This window comes from Panthera pardus, unplaced genomic scaffold (genome assembly GCF_024362965.1).
Source record: "Panthera pardus isolate Hobbes unplaced genomic scaffold, ASM2436296v1 HiC_scaffold_15, whole genome shotgun sequence".
In the NCBI taxonomy this organism is placed as follows: Eukaryota; Metazoa; Chordata; class Mammalia; order Carnivora; family Felidae; genus Panthera; species Panthera pardus.
The window spans coordinates 34,649,847-34,664,199 of NW_026526710.1; the positions used below are offsets into that span (position 1 = coordinate 34,649,847).

At 41.9% G+C, this 14,353-nt stretch overlaps 1 protein-coding gene and 1 long non-coding RNA gene across 9 annotated transcripts in view; one reads left to right on the plus strand and one right to left on the minus strand.

Moving 5' to 3' along the window:
• DLGAP1 (DLG associated protein 1) overlaps positions 1-14,353 on the plus strand; it is an 893,154-nt gene that overhangs the window by 406,741 nt on the left and 472,060 nt on the right. The window lies entirely within an intron of this gene.
• LOC109248596 (uncharacterized) lies at positions 9,268-14,155 on the minus strand. The gene is made up of 3 exons (XR_002072136.2): positions 13,970-14,155; positions 13,375-13,417; positions 9,268-9,559 (listed from the first exon to the last, which is right to left on the minus strand). It is a non-coding gene; the product is annotated as an uncharacterized LOC109248596 (long non-coding RNA).

The window sequence follows — 14,353 nt, forward strand, 5'->3', positions numbered from 1 at the left end:
ACCTAGGGGGGCCGGTGGGGGGGAGGAGGGGGCGGCGCCAGAGAAGCTACGAAAAGGATGTTGTTGATTATACGTTACATATTTTCAGATCGCATTTTCTGCACACGCAGTCCTTATTTTAATTCTGTGTTCAGAGCACATGGCTCATTGATTTGCTTTTAGTCTGGGCTCACTTTTATTTTGACTACCACAATGTGATTTGGCGTGTGACTAACACTGAAAATTCTGCCCCCTTCTTCATCTGTAAATATTGCTGGAGGGCTGAGGGGCTGGGAAGGTGAAAGGAGGAAATCCTTATTGTGCATTTAGTACACGCCATGTGCGTGTTACATAAGATAGGGCATTTGATCTGCACAATGATACTGGGAGTTGGATATTATTTTCATCTCTATTGTACGTATGAGAAAATGGAGACAGAATTTGCAAAACTTCCTGAGGCTCACGCGAAGAATAAGTGACTGGCCAGGACTGAACCCAGATTCATCTGCCTTGTCCTTACCATGCTGATTGTGTAGGTAGAAACATCACACTCGGGCCTCCCTAACCTGCCGTTATACCCAGAGCTGGAGAAGCAATTTCGCCGATTCAGTCAACATTTTTAACGTGTTGATGAATTTGAGCAATAGGACTGTACGGGCGTAAGAAATTCAGAAGCATTGCAAAGCTTGGTGCAGGGGCACCTTGCTGACTCGGTCAGTAGAGTGTGTGACTCTTGATCTCCAGGTCAGGAGTTCAAGCACCACACTGGGTATCGAGTTTACTTTAAAAAAAAAAAAAGACTGGTGTAACACTTGAGGCTTCCTTCACAGTGACCGCCACCCATCTCTTCACGGGTCATCTTCAAGGGTGACCTCCAGCTGTATGTACACACACATGTACTCAGATTCTTCCACAGAACCTTCTCCAAGAGAACCTACGGAAGAGTTTCCATGTATCCTGCTTCCCCCCGCCCCCACTCTGTCTCCTATATCTTTGAAATGGGAGTCCTTGATATAGCAGTCTTGGGGGCAAAGATTGAAGACCACAAGAAAGCCAGATTGTTGTGGAGAAGTTATTGGAGCTAAAGGTTTGTTTCTATCAAAAGCAAACACACTCTGAAATCCACTGCAAATTGACATTGGTATTATATTTGTAAAAAAAAATTGACGTTCTTTGTATATTTAGGCATCTGTAAAATTAAAGGCTAAATATCCATGTTTTGTGCTGGTCTCAGCCTACCCTGTAATGCTTGGGAAGTTGATAAGCTTAAAGTCAGGGGTAGGACATATGGTAACTCAGAAAGTACATATCTAAGTAGGACCATAGTAGCAATTCCTAATGACACAATAGTCTGAAATCCCCTCAGTAGCTACTGTCCCAAACTTGAAGGGTCCCACAATGAAGTAAAGTCAGTGACCTTGGGGGCCCTAGGAGTCTGGTCAAAGGTTTGGGGAGTACTGTGAAATATTTTAGCATCGTGGGCCATCTAGTATCGGTGGGTATGAATCGGTCCTGAGTTGGTAGACTGTTCCATATCTCATCTCAACTAGTCTTTTAGTCCTCAGAAGAGGTCAGTTCGGTGAAAGGTGGTGTTTTGTTTTGTTTCAGGAGGCTCCCCAAAATAGGCCTAAATGATACAAGCACTTGCATCGGGCTTTTAATAAGAGGCAGTGCTATGGAACAAAAAGCAAAAGTTAATGATTGGGAGGCTGTAATCCCAATTTCTGAGTTCTGAAAGCAGCCAGACAGGATTTCCAGATATCAGGCTTAAAGCGTCTTCAGATGGAGTGAGGACAGACGGTAACATTCTGATAGAGTATTTTGGGTTGCAGTTTGAATATCTCTGGCGATCTTTCTGAGTGGCCCACACAGCACTAGGCAGGAGGACCTTCCGAACAAGAGTTGGTGTGGTGATTTCTCTGAAGTTTATATCAAGTTCTCCCACCTCAGTCTGCATGGCTTTAGCAAGAGGGCAGTTTTCGTTCTTAATGATTCCAAGTCAGAAGTAGGGGAAAATTGGAAATGTTGGTTTAGAAAGTTGTAGCCAAATATTAGAGGAAACTAGAAGAATTCAATATCCAGTCCAATTTACATGTAGAAAACAAAACCTCAGGGGCGCCTGGGTAGCTCAGTCGGTTGAGTGTCCGACTTCGGCTCAGGTCACGATCTCGTGGTTTGGGAGTTCGAGCCCTGCATTGGGCTCTGTGCTGACAGCTTGGAGCCTGGAGCTTGCTTTGGATTCTGTGTCTGCCTCTCTCTCTGCCCCTCCCTGGCCCGTGCTCTGTCTCTGTCTCTTAATAATAAATGTTTTAAAAAAAAATAAGAAAACGAAACCTCAGACAGTTAAGAGCACTGGAATCTAATATCCACAAGTGTGCATTAGTTTCTCCTGAAAGGCAATTTTTTTCTCTCTATAATTACCCCCACTTCTGTCAAAGATACCCACAGTAAAACTAACTTGTTTGCAAATTTAGTCTAGTTTCAATAAACTTGACCTATTTACATACATGCAGCAAAAATGACCATATAGAATTTATAATCTGCTTTGCCAGAACTTTTCATAAGAAATCTCAGATTGAACTTGTACCAGACTTGCCTGCAATACCCATAGGTTTGGGTTCATTCCTCTCTTTTTGAGGTCCTAAAAATATCCTGAGGTTCCTACACCTGCCAGGAAGTAAACTCCTTCTTTTTAAAAAAATTTGAATGCTTATTTTTGAGAGAGACAGAGAGTGAGCAGGGGAGGCAGAGAGAGAGGGAGACACAGAATCCAAAGCAGGCTCCAGGCTCCGAGCTGTCAGCACCGAGCCCCACGCGGGGCTCGAACCCACAAACAGTGAGATCATGACCTGAGTCGAAGTCAGAGCTTAACTGATTGAGCCACCCAGGCGTCCCAGGAAGTAACCTTCTTAATGGGCAAGGCTGCTGGAAACCCTGTAAGCAAGGTGTCAGGCTAGTATTTCAAAGGAGCTATACTAGCTCCATAAATTCAACCTTAGTGTCCTGAAGTTGTATGGTTGTATGTGAATTTATGAATGTCTCTATCAAATACGACATTCCAGTCAAAGAATAATACAACCAGTCTTTCCAATTCTGTCCTGTTTAAGGGAGAACAGAGTCTTATTGGACTTACGTAAATAAATATATTGCCATAAAAATAAGAATACTAAGTTTCTGAATCTTGGAGGGATCAGAGAGGAGACAAAGATCAATGTTTCCATTATGCCTGGGAAGGTATAATATACCAAATTGCTGTGAGAGTTTGTTTATTTTTCTCACATCTGGAAAATAAAAGATTAAAGAACCAGCAAGATTTCAAACATAAAGGCATAAAAGTTATAGTCTTCCTCCTCCATTTATTCAGTACCATGTGATTGATTCTTGTTCTGCTCGAATTCAGTTTTTCCATTCGTTTTGGAAATTTTTTCCCAGGTCAGTTTTATGATACTGAAGTTATCAGAAACCTGTATTTTTTTTTTCATGAATCTCCTTAAAGATGAAACATTTTGGGGGCACCTGGGTGGCTCAGTCGGTTAAGCATCCAGCTTCAGCCCAGGTCATGATATCGCAGTTGGTGAGTCCGAGCCCCACATCAGGCTCTGTGCTGATAGCTCAGAACCTGGAGCCTGCTTCAGATTCTGTATCTCCCTCTCCCTATTCTTCCCCCTGTTGCACTCTGTCTCTCTCTCAAAAATAAACATTTTAAAAAACTTACAAAAAAAAAAAAAGATGAAACACTTTTGCAAGAATACATCTATAAAAGCATCTCAGTAAAAGAATAACTGTCTGTAAATGATAAGACTTAAAAATGGCATGGTGAAAGGTCAGAGTCCATTACAGTGCAATTGATAAGGAAATTTGGTTATTTCTGTGACATCCAACGTGGTTAATGTTTCTTTTTAAATTCCACTTAGTTAAGAGCAATGTTACATGTTTCAGGTGTACAACAGAGTGATTCAATTCTTCCATACATCGCTCAGCGCTTATCATTCATGTACTCCTTAATCCCTATCTCCTATTTTACCCATCTCCCCAACCACCTCCCCTCTGGTAACCATCAATTTGTGCTCTATCATTAAGAGTCTGTTTCTCGGTTTGCCTTTTTTTTTTTTTTCTTGGTCCCTCTGCTCATTTGTTTCTTAAATTCCACATGAGTGAAGTCATAGGGTATTTGTCTTTCTCTGACTTATTTTGCTTAGCATTATACTCTCTAGCTCCATCCATATCATTGCAAATGGCAAGATTTTATTCTTTTTTGTGGCCGAATAGCATTCCATTGTACGTATATACACCACCTCTATCCACTCATCAGTGGACACTTGGGCTCTTTCCACAGTTTGGCTATTATAGATAATGCTGCTATAAACTTTGGGGTGCATGTATACCTCTGAATTAGTGTGTTTGTATTCTTGGGGTAAATACCTAGTAGTGTGATTGCTAGGTCATAGGGCAATTCTATTTTTGACTTTTTGAGGAACCTCCATAATGTTCTCCAGAGTGGCTGCACCAGTTTGCATTCCCACCAACAGGGCAACAGAGATCCTTTTTCTCCGCATCCTCACCAACAACTGTTGTTTCTTGTGTTGTTGACTTTAGCCACTCTGGCAGGTGTGGGGTGGTATCTCGTAGTTTTGATTTGCTTTTGCCTGATATTGCGTGATGTTGAGCATCTTTTCATGTGTCTGTTGGCCATCTGGATGTCTTCTTTGGAGAAATGTCTATTCCTGTCTTCTGCCCATTTTTTAATTGGAGTTTTCATTTGTGGTACACAACATTTTAAGATAACTAATTACAAGTGGTAACATCCAACGACATATTAAGTTGCTAGGAGTTTCATACAATCCCTGTAACATTTTAATAACATATATCCACATGAATGAAATCTAACATGGTTGGCATCATCTGTTTGATGATGCTTCACCCGTAATTTATCATACCAAATAAGCTTAATTACTTTAACAAATCTTTTGAGATCTTCCAGGAACGTTCTAGACTGTTCCAAAGTCCCCTAAATGCAAAGACTGAATTTAGAATTTGGGAAAGTTTGTCAAAATGTCAAAAAGATTTTAAAACAAGAATCATAGGTCACCATGAAACAATACTTAGTTATCTGTTTAACCAAAGTGACAAAGACTTCACAGGCAAATAAAGAAGGTTACATAATTCTAAGCAAAACTTAGGTCTTTTACTATGAAGAAGATTGGGATTAATCAAAGACCTGATTAAACACAGGAAATTATTTTGATAAAACACAGCATCCCTGTTTTCTAGGCAGGTAAGTTGAAAAGATAAAAAGACTTTTACAATCTTTTATCAAGAATAGACCAATAATAGTTCAAGAATACTTTGTCCTTTTAACAGAGAGAAAAATCTAATTTTAAATTTGCACCAAATTCTAATTTTGCACAAATATACTTTTTTTTCTTTTTTTAAATTTACATCCAAATTAGTTAGCATATAGTGCAACAATGATTTCAGGAGCAGATTCCTTAGTGCCCCTTACCCATTTAGCCCATTCTCCCCTCCCCAAACCCCCCCAGTAACCCTCAATTTGTTCTCCATATATGAGTCTCTTCTGTTTTGTCCCACACAAATATACTTCTTTTTTTTTTAAGGTTTATTCATTTTTCAGAGACAGAGCGTGAGCAAGGGAGGAGCACAGACAGAGGGAGATACAGAATCTGAAACGGGCTCCAGGCTCCGAGCTGTCAGCACAGAGCCCGAGGCGGGGCCCGAACTCACGGACGGCGAGATCGAGAGCTGAAGTCGGACACTTAACCGACTGAGCCACCCAGGCGCCTCCACAAATATACTTTCAATGTTAAAACTCATTTACTTAAATTTATTCCTATCTTAGCTGGTCCTGACCACACATAAAATTCCTTCCCAAAGATTCCTTTTTCATAAACCAACAACTTTCTTCTTTACATTGAAATTTTACCCTGTTTTACCTCTTTCCCAGACTCACTTTAGAACAGTTACTTTTCCCTCAACAAAAATGCATTTCCATTCCTCATACCTTCTTTTACCAAAAGCACACACCTTACTTTTCTTGTATACAGAGTAGTTTCCCTTATTATTTTTAGTAGTGTTAGCCACACATATTAATTAGAATTCTGAAGTCTTAGGAAGCTTAACTAAGAAAATCAGAATTGTGAACTTTTACATTAGTGGTCTGTGAAATGGCAAACTAAAAAATACTTTATACTATAAAAAAAAGCACAGGGGCATCTGGGTGGCTCAGTCGGTTAAGCATCTGACTTCGGCTCAGGTCATGATCTCACAGTTTGTGAGTTCGAGCCCTGCATCGGGCTCTGTGCTGACAGTTCAGAGCCTGGAGCCTGCTTGGGATTCTGTGTCTCCCTCTCTCTCTGCCCCTCTCCCTATTGTACTCTGTCTCTCTCAAAAATAAATGTAAAAAAAAAAATTTTTTTTTTAAAGCATATATTTCATCTTTCAATAAAGCACAAAATATGTTTACTAACAGACCCAAATTTTATCTTTAATTACTCGGTAATAGGTTTATCTACTCTTGGCTTCCCTATGTGCAGGAATTAATGTTTCACTATTCTGTCTTATTTAGAAATGATCTAGATATTCAGTGAATTTAACTTACTTAACTTAGCAAAACAGTAAGGTTTCAGATTGCCAAAAAGATTTGGAAAAACTAAAAGTTTGGGGGTAAACTTTTAATCTTATTTACATCTATTCAATTTACTTCTTCTTAACAATTATGTGTAAATTACCCACAAAAACTTTGAGACATTACAGTCAACCACTGTTCATAATTTTTGCTGACACATTTTGCAACAGAGAGTACATGTAGTCAACTAGTAAACCCAGGTAGTTATTTATCTGCATTATATTTAATGCTGATAATTTTGAAGACATGTCTGTTTTTAATCAAACCAGCCAACTTAAATTAGCTTTACTACCGAATGTATTCCCAGATCACATGAATCTGAAATTCATTGGCTTGTTTTTGAGAATTTTTGTGAATATTCAATTTATATAAGCCCTTAAGACAATTAAGTAGAGCTCATTTACAAGTTAAGTTTGGCAGTATCGTTCAGAGGTAGAAAAATATCACGTATCTGCAACACATGAACCTACAGGAAGACACATACAGAGAGCGTACAGTTAAGGTTTTTGAATTTTTTGCCATGAGAGGGGTACAAATGTGCAAAACTCAGTAGCCTATAAAAAGAACGGTTGGAATCAAACTGCTTTTCTGGCAGATGGAATCAGTTAAGCTTACCTGCTCAGGTGGCTAACGTCTTTTATACTATTTGTAGAGAAGACTTTTACAATTTGTATTTGTTCCTGGAAGTAATCTGAAGGAGGCTGTGATCAAGATTCTGGGCTAGAGAGTCTTTATTTGCAGCTTGTGTTTTAAAAAGGCCTCTCTTTCCTACCCTTTCTTCCTCCCTCCCTCTCAGACCAGTGTGGACATTGTTTCAGAGACCTTCTGGTGTATTTCCATTTCAAAGGCGTCATTAGATTTACATCTTCAAGGGGCAGAAAAAGAGTGCAGGTTTTCTCTTAGGCCTTGTGGATAGTTTGGACAGCCCCAATTAAAACGCAGTAATGTGGCCTGGAACTAGAGGGAGTGCCCTGTAAAGAATACTTCTCTGGACTCGGGGTCAGAGGGGGCTTCTTCTGGCTTGGAAATGAAGATGTGGTCGTTGGGGTCACTAGGTTCACTGAAATGATAAACCCATTGGATTATGCCAGTTTGGCCCAGCAGGAGCTGGGCCACATCTTAATGTTTTCCATTCACTGTGAGCCTTAGCCATGATCACTGTGATGGAAGGAAATGAGCATAGAGCCTGGTTGAATCTTTAATAAAGTTATAGATTCCAGAGTCTTTGGAGGTAGCTATCAGTTGACCCATTTTTGCGGCTGTGAATAAGAATCCAGAGCCCTATCATAGGAAGAAGAAACCTACCAGAACCAATTAGTTCCCCTGTCTCCTTCCCGTGGTATAAAGTCTTTAAGAAAGCGTTGAATTTCAGGGCCTAGTTTAATTTCAGTCTATTTCTTGATTTTTTGTTGTTGTTGCTCCTTTAATCTTGGACATCGTTACTGGAAAAATGTGGATGACATCAGTGAGGCCTCTTCACAGGCAGCTGCTTTTCATCCCAGGATCACATGAGACAACCCCCCACCCCCACCCCCCTGGTATTGGGCTCTGCTTCTGCCTCTGCTAGTGTAAGAAAGCCCCTAGGCCTCCAGAGCTCAACCCCCAGAGTCTTAGCATGTCCATGGGCCCGGCCTGGAATGACACCCAGAAACATCCCTGGGCCTTTTGCATGTCCTGAAGGGCTGCTCTACCTCCTCAGGATTCTTAGCAGGTGCTGGCACCAGATGTCCAGGACATTTATGTTTTTCCATTATTGTTTATATATTTATATTTTGCCAGTAATTGAACTCCTAACTGGATCAAGGGATGAAGCTTGACAGAAGTGAGTGAAGTGGTGACACAAAAACCAAGGCCTCTGTTGTGTTTTCCCTCTGGTTTCCCTCACTGGTTTTTTATTGCAGTAATACCCTTGCAATCTAATCTACCCTCCTTAGCCTTAAGGTGTGGGAGACCTTTTCCTAGGTTAGTTAGGGACTTAAAAGAATTTTTTTTTTTTTTTGGAGAGTGAGGGAGAAGGGCAGAAGGAGAGAGAGAAGTTCAAGCAAGCTTCAGGCTCAGTGCAGAACCCAACGAGGGGCTCCTTCCCAGGACCCTGGGATCATGACCTGAGCCAAAACCAAGAGTCAGACGCTCAACCCACTGAGCCACCAGGCACTTCGAGGACTTTGTAATTAACGTCTCATTAGGCCTATGACCTTGATCACATCACTCTGCAGAGACTGTTGGTAACTGTATCATGACTCTTTGGGTTGGATACCGCAGGGAGCATATTGCAAAGGCAATACGTAAAAGCACATAGCAGTGCCACAGACCCCCAGCAAGCATGCTCAGTTTCCCAGATGGTTGGTTCCCTGAGCTGGGTGGCTAGTGAGCAAACAACGGGTAAAGGGCATTCCCCTCAGTTAACTGCAAGAGCAACCGTGCAATCCTGCTGACATCAGTTGTTTTAGCACATTTGCAGCCTATCAATGACCAGTGTTGTCGGTGGATCGGCCCTTGTGGTTCTTAACTATGATTGCAAGATGCTCTGTAGCAACCGCCATCAGGAAACTTTGAAAAGATAGAGATTTCTGACTTGCAAGACTTAGAAACTACTCCGTGCACCGGGGGCCCCACAACCAGGTCACAGATAGAGGGAGAGCATGCACAGGCCAGAGGTTCTGCTTTTATTGGGGTGGAGAGTAGGGGCCTAGGGTTCAGGGGCTCACTCACTATTGGTGAATTTCAAAAAAGGTGAGAAAAGAAAAGGCACGTGGCCCAAATGGTCAGTTATTGAAATCGAGTTCTCTGAAACCAAGGAGGCTCAGTGGGGTGAAGTAGCCTGGCTCTGTCTTGTCCTGGGGCTGACCATGTGTTTCTTGGAGGTCGCCATCTTTGAAGGAGAGCCTTGTTTGAGATGGATGCCTTGGCAATTAAAGCTGAAGTCGAGCACTTGCACTGCAAAGAAAGAAAAAAACCTGTCAGGGTTTCACACTAGACTCTGTCTATAGGAAGAAGTCCATTTAGTCCTACTGGAAGGAGGGAATAGGAGACAAAAAGAAGACCCCAACTGTATACCAGTGACTTAGATGGATATACCGATCTGTTAATGGCTTGTGTTTGTTAGTCTTTGGTCTTAAAGCGGTGAATTTAATGGTCTGAAGCCAAAAGAGGAGAGCTATTTTTCTTATTATTTTTAAAGATCCTGCCTCGTGCCACCAATGATTTGAAGTGGCCTGTAAGGATGGGTCGGTGGAGAGAGACTGATAGATATATCAACAAAAATTAGTACTATTGGAGGCTGAATTTGGGCCCTGGATGATTATTGACATCAAGTTGATATTCCTCCAAGCTGAAGTGAAAAGCAACCGTATATTATATCATTCGTATATAGTCATTGTCATGATAGCACAGCATTCTCCAGTGAAGCAAAGCTTTTCTCGACACCTCGGTTGGACAGGGACTTAAACTGACCTGTGGTGGCCAGTATTCCTTATGAAATTCTGACAACAAAAATTGACAGGTAAGCAGGTCTCACAGGAACTTTTTTTTTTTTGCCTTCATACGACATGAGGGCATAACGCCTAAATCCAACTCAAAGGAAGCAGTTTGCTGGAGAAATGGGAAAGCGTGTGGAAAACATACACAGCTTGTTGATAGTGTACCTTAACCGCCAGAAAAAGGTTGCCACAAATATAGCCCATTAGCAGGCCCGGCACTTTCCTCCCGTGTACATAGTGTGTACAACCAGGTCATCGCACTCTTTTCTGCAAAGGCCAAAATGGGCTGATTTTCCAAACAAGTGCCCTTGGCCATCACTACCAATTTATCAGAATTGGCAAAATTGAAGCCTGTTTGTTATCACAGGCTGGATTCTCTAGGGTCAATATGTGCTTCCGAGAGGATGCAGGTCTCTGAAATTGTAGACACCATTTTCTGTGTGTGGGCTCTAAGTATATTTATCTGGGGAAAGACTTCAGAGCTTTCAATCCACGGAAAGGTCACAGTAAGGAATGCATTGACCACAGATCCTTTAAACACTTGTCCTTCAATATTTCTGTCAAGAGCCTTCAATAAGAGGTGAGAAGGAGACCATTAAAAGTCCTGCTCTCTGGCAAGGACCTGGGGCCAGTGTTCAGTGCTGCTGATTAAAAGCAGGGCCAGAGGCACTAATGATCAAAACCACAGTCGGCCAGAGCCATCTTGTGGGAACTTAATGACTCGCACCGCTGACATTGTCACCGACCTGTGAACGGAAAAGGTGAGGCAGAACCTATCAAAAATGGTTCTTGAATGTCAGCTTTGTGCCACAAAATGAGGACACAGTGTTGAACAGATTCCTGTCCAGATTGTGCTTATTCTAATGATTGTACAATAATTCCTATTTTTATCCTTTGCTGTAAAGGACTGGAAGGCTGAAATCGTCCTTAAAAAACGAGCGGAGTGTTTTCTAGAACGCAAAAAAGAAAACAGGTCTCAAAGTCTCACCAAGTGGAGACAAGGACGCAGGAGTTATTTTCAGAGTCTTTTACAGATCTAAAATCATCACATTAGTTTAGGGATATGGAAATGTTTATAATTGGATCTAAGTTCATTTTGCTAGCTTAGGACTATAGAAATATACTGTCTACAATTTGGGCCATAAAACGGATTACTCAGACCATAATTACAAGTAGATTCATTGAATTTATTTAAATATTTAGTGTCCACCATAAAATGAGCCACATATTGACAACTTCTAAGGATTTTCTTCTTTCTTAATTGTGTGATTGGTTACAAGTATTCTATAGAATTGTGCAATGGCTCCCATATGGGGGCTTCTGTTTCCCCTTGAAGTATTAGAAAGTTGCACAGAGAATGGAAAGGAAAAATGTCAGAGTGGATCACATTAAAAATGATCATTGTGGTTTGACCTCCCCTTACACAAAAGTGGAAGAAACCTCCATGGACTACCTAAATTAATCACCTCAGTGCTTATTTTTAACCTTAAACATATATCCAAAACGCACTGCACATTTGAAAAGCAGTATACCATACAATCCCAGGCGGGGGGCGGGGGTCAGACTGCCTGGATTCGGATCCAGTTATCAAGCTGTGTGATCTAGGACCAGTAACCTAACACTCTATGCCTCAGTTTCCTCATCTGTACACTGGGGCAAATAATAGAACCTATCTTAGAAAAGCGTTTTAAATAAATGCTTACAGCACCTGATACACAGTAAGGAAGTGTGAACAATAATTATTTAAGGAAAATCAATAGCACAAGACACTGAAGCCTAAAGTGAAAAAGAAGAACAAATGACCCCCCCTCCCCACCAAGTACCTGGGTGGCTCAGTCAGTTAAGTATCTGACTCTTGATCTTGGGTCAGGCTCTGTGCTGACAGTATGGAGCCTGCTTGAGATTCTCTCCCCACCACCCCCCCCCCCCCCTCAAAACAAACAAACAACTGCTAAGGCTCCAAACTCTTGATCTCAACTCAGGTCTTGATATCAGGGTCATGAGTTCCAGCCCTATGTTCACTTCCACACTGGGCATGAAGCCTACTTAAAAAAAAAAAAAAAAAAAAGGCAGTATTACTAACTTAGTAGTTTCGTAAAACAAATTTGTGAAATAGGAAAAATCTGTTACCAAGGTAGTCCAGGAAAATTTATAGTATGGAAGGTAAAAGGACAAAGCTGAAAAGGGGGCTCTAGGGCAGACTGCTTGCAGCAAAATCTTGTGCCCCCACCCACCGTTCCTTGCAGTTTGGTGGGGCCAAAGGGCTGAGTTCCAGCCAGTGGGAGTTGAAAAATGGTGTGGGTCCCTCCAAGCCCAGCCTGTGGCCACCTCCCTGGAACTCTGCACTGTGAGCCCATGGCCAGTGTTTCACAGTGTTTGCCTGTGTCCCTGTGTCTCAGCATCAAGGCTGAGAAGGTAGCCAGAGGTATGAAGAACCACCTGTACTGTGCTAAGGAATTTGAACTTGCCTTGGGGCCATGGGAGCTACCGAAGTGTTTGTTTTATAGAATCAGATAAGTCGCTCCTTTGGCTGGGTGGAGGGTAGGTGTAAGCCAGCAGGAGAGGTGGCGAAGGCTGGAAACAGTGAGGAGACTTGCATAATCACCCAGGTGAAAAGGGACAGAGGGACAAATGTGGCAGCGCCAGTAGGATGGAAGCAGGAGACTGACTTCGAAGGAAATTGGGAGTCAACAATTTTGTTGGGCATGGGAAGTGGAGAAGCCACGGTAAGAAATAAAGGTGGATAGAGATGGGGGTTGGGAGTGTTGTACCTGACAGCCTCTGTGTTCTCTGAGAAAGGAGACAATCATCATGAGCCCCTTCTCCTCCTGTCACATCTTACAGTCTGTCCATCTCAAACAGTGTGCTGTCCTTGCCGGTGCTGTGTTCTGTCTGGAAGACAGTCTAGAAAGTCTCTAAACTGTTTCCCCCTACACCAAGCAACGCCTCTTCTCTGAAGGCTGCTCCCCCTCCTCCAGACATGCCTGGGCACTCCTCCTTTGCGCCCTGTCTCCCCCAATCCCTCTAATCTCTTGAGCACGTACGAAAACGAGCTCAACGTGCTCCCTTGACATCTCCACAACTGGATGGGAAGGACATGGATGGTAAAGAAACACAAAGATGAAAAATAAATCTTATTACCACCTGAAGGCCAGATATAATGGGCTCTCAGTAAATGTTTGAGAAATAAGCTAATTAAGAATAAGGGGACAGGAACAAAAAAAAAAAAAAAAAAAAAAAAAGGGAGAGCTCTGGAAAGAGCACAATCCTTACCTGCATTCTCCTAAGAAGAATCTAGCAGGTTGAAGAACAACACCTGGACAGACAGACAGCATGGGAAAACATTATAATTAAGGTTGAAGCAAAACAATACGTACAATCCATACAGCTGTAGGATTCTTGTCCCTTTAGGACAAAATTATCAATTGACAAGAAAACTCTGCTGAAGAGAAGGAGCATATAACCGCATCTGGGGCAGTGAGAAGGAAAAAAAATACCCCCACTTTTCAAACACCCAGGAGTTCCCAGTATTGTATATAGATAGTATACTCGAGTGAATATAACCCTCTCATTCACACAGTGAAATGATGAGTATTTTCTACTCTTAATACATTGGCAGTTTTCCACAGGTGGTGGAGTCTAGACTTCTAGTTGTTTACCTAATGCATTCTCCCCGTTCTTATCAAAATTCCAGTTTTATTGCAAGTAGCCAGCTGAAAGCTCACATTTACCAGCCTGCAAGGCAGCATGAGATGTGACCATTTAAGTAAGTTCTGGTTAATATTAGTGAAAGGGTAGCATGGGACATTACCTATCTTTTCAGAAAGTTGACTCAGTTGGAGATTTGCCCCTTTAACTTCCTACTTACCTTCATCTGGCCTTGTGTCTAAGGGCTGGCACTCCAGCAGCTGTCTTGGAAACATGAGGTGGCTGGCCTTAAACTTGGAGGTAACTCTGGAAAGAACATGAAGATAGCAAGCACTGGTGTCCCTGACTACCAAAGAGCCAAAATGCCATCACTGAAATACTTCTCTTGAAAAAAGTTCCATGTTTCTGTTCACAGTAGAAAAGCCAAATAACGATGGGCCGAACAACCAAGCCTCATACTGTCTACTAGCACTTAACTTCTGGTAGTGAACACAAGTGCCCTAATGATTCTTAATCACATTTTACTGTGATTGTCACGTCATTTATTGCAGCGTAGGCTCAGGGGGTTACAAACTTTTACCTCGGTGGAAAAACTGGAGAAATG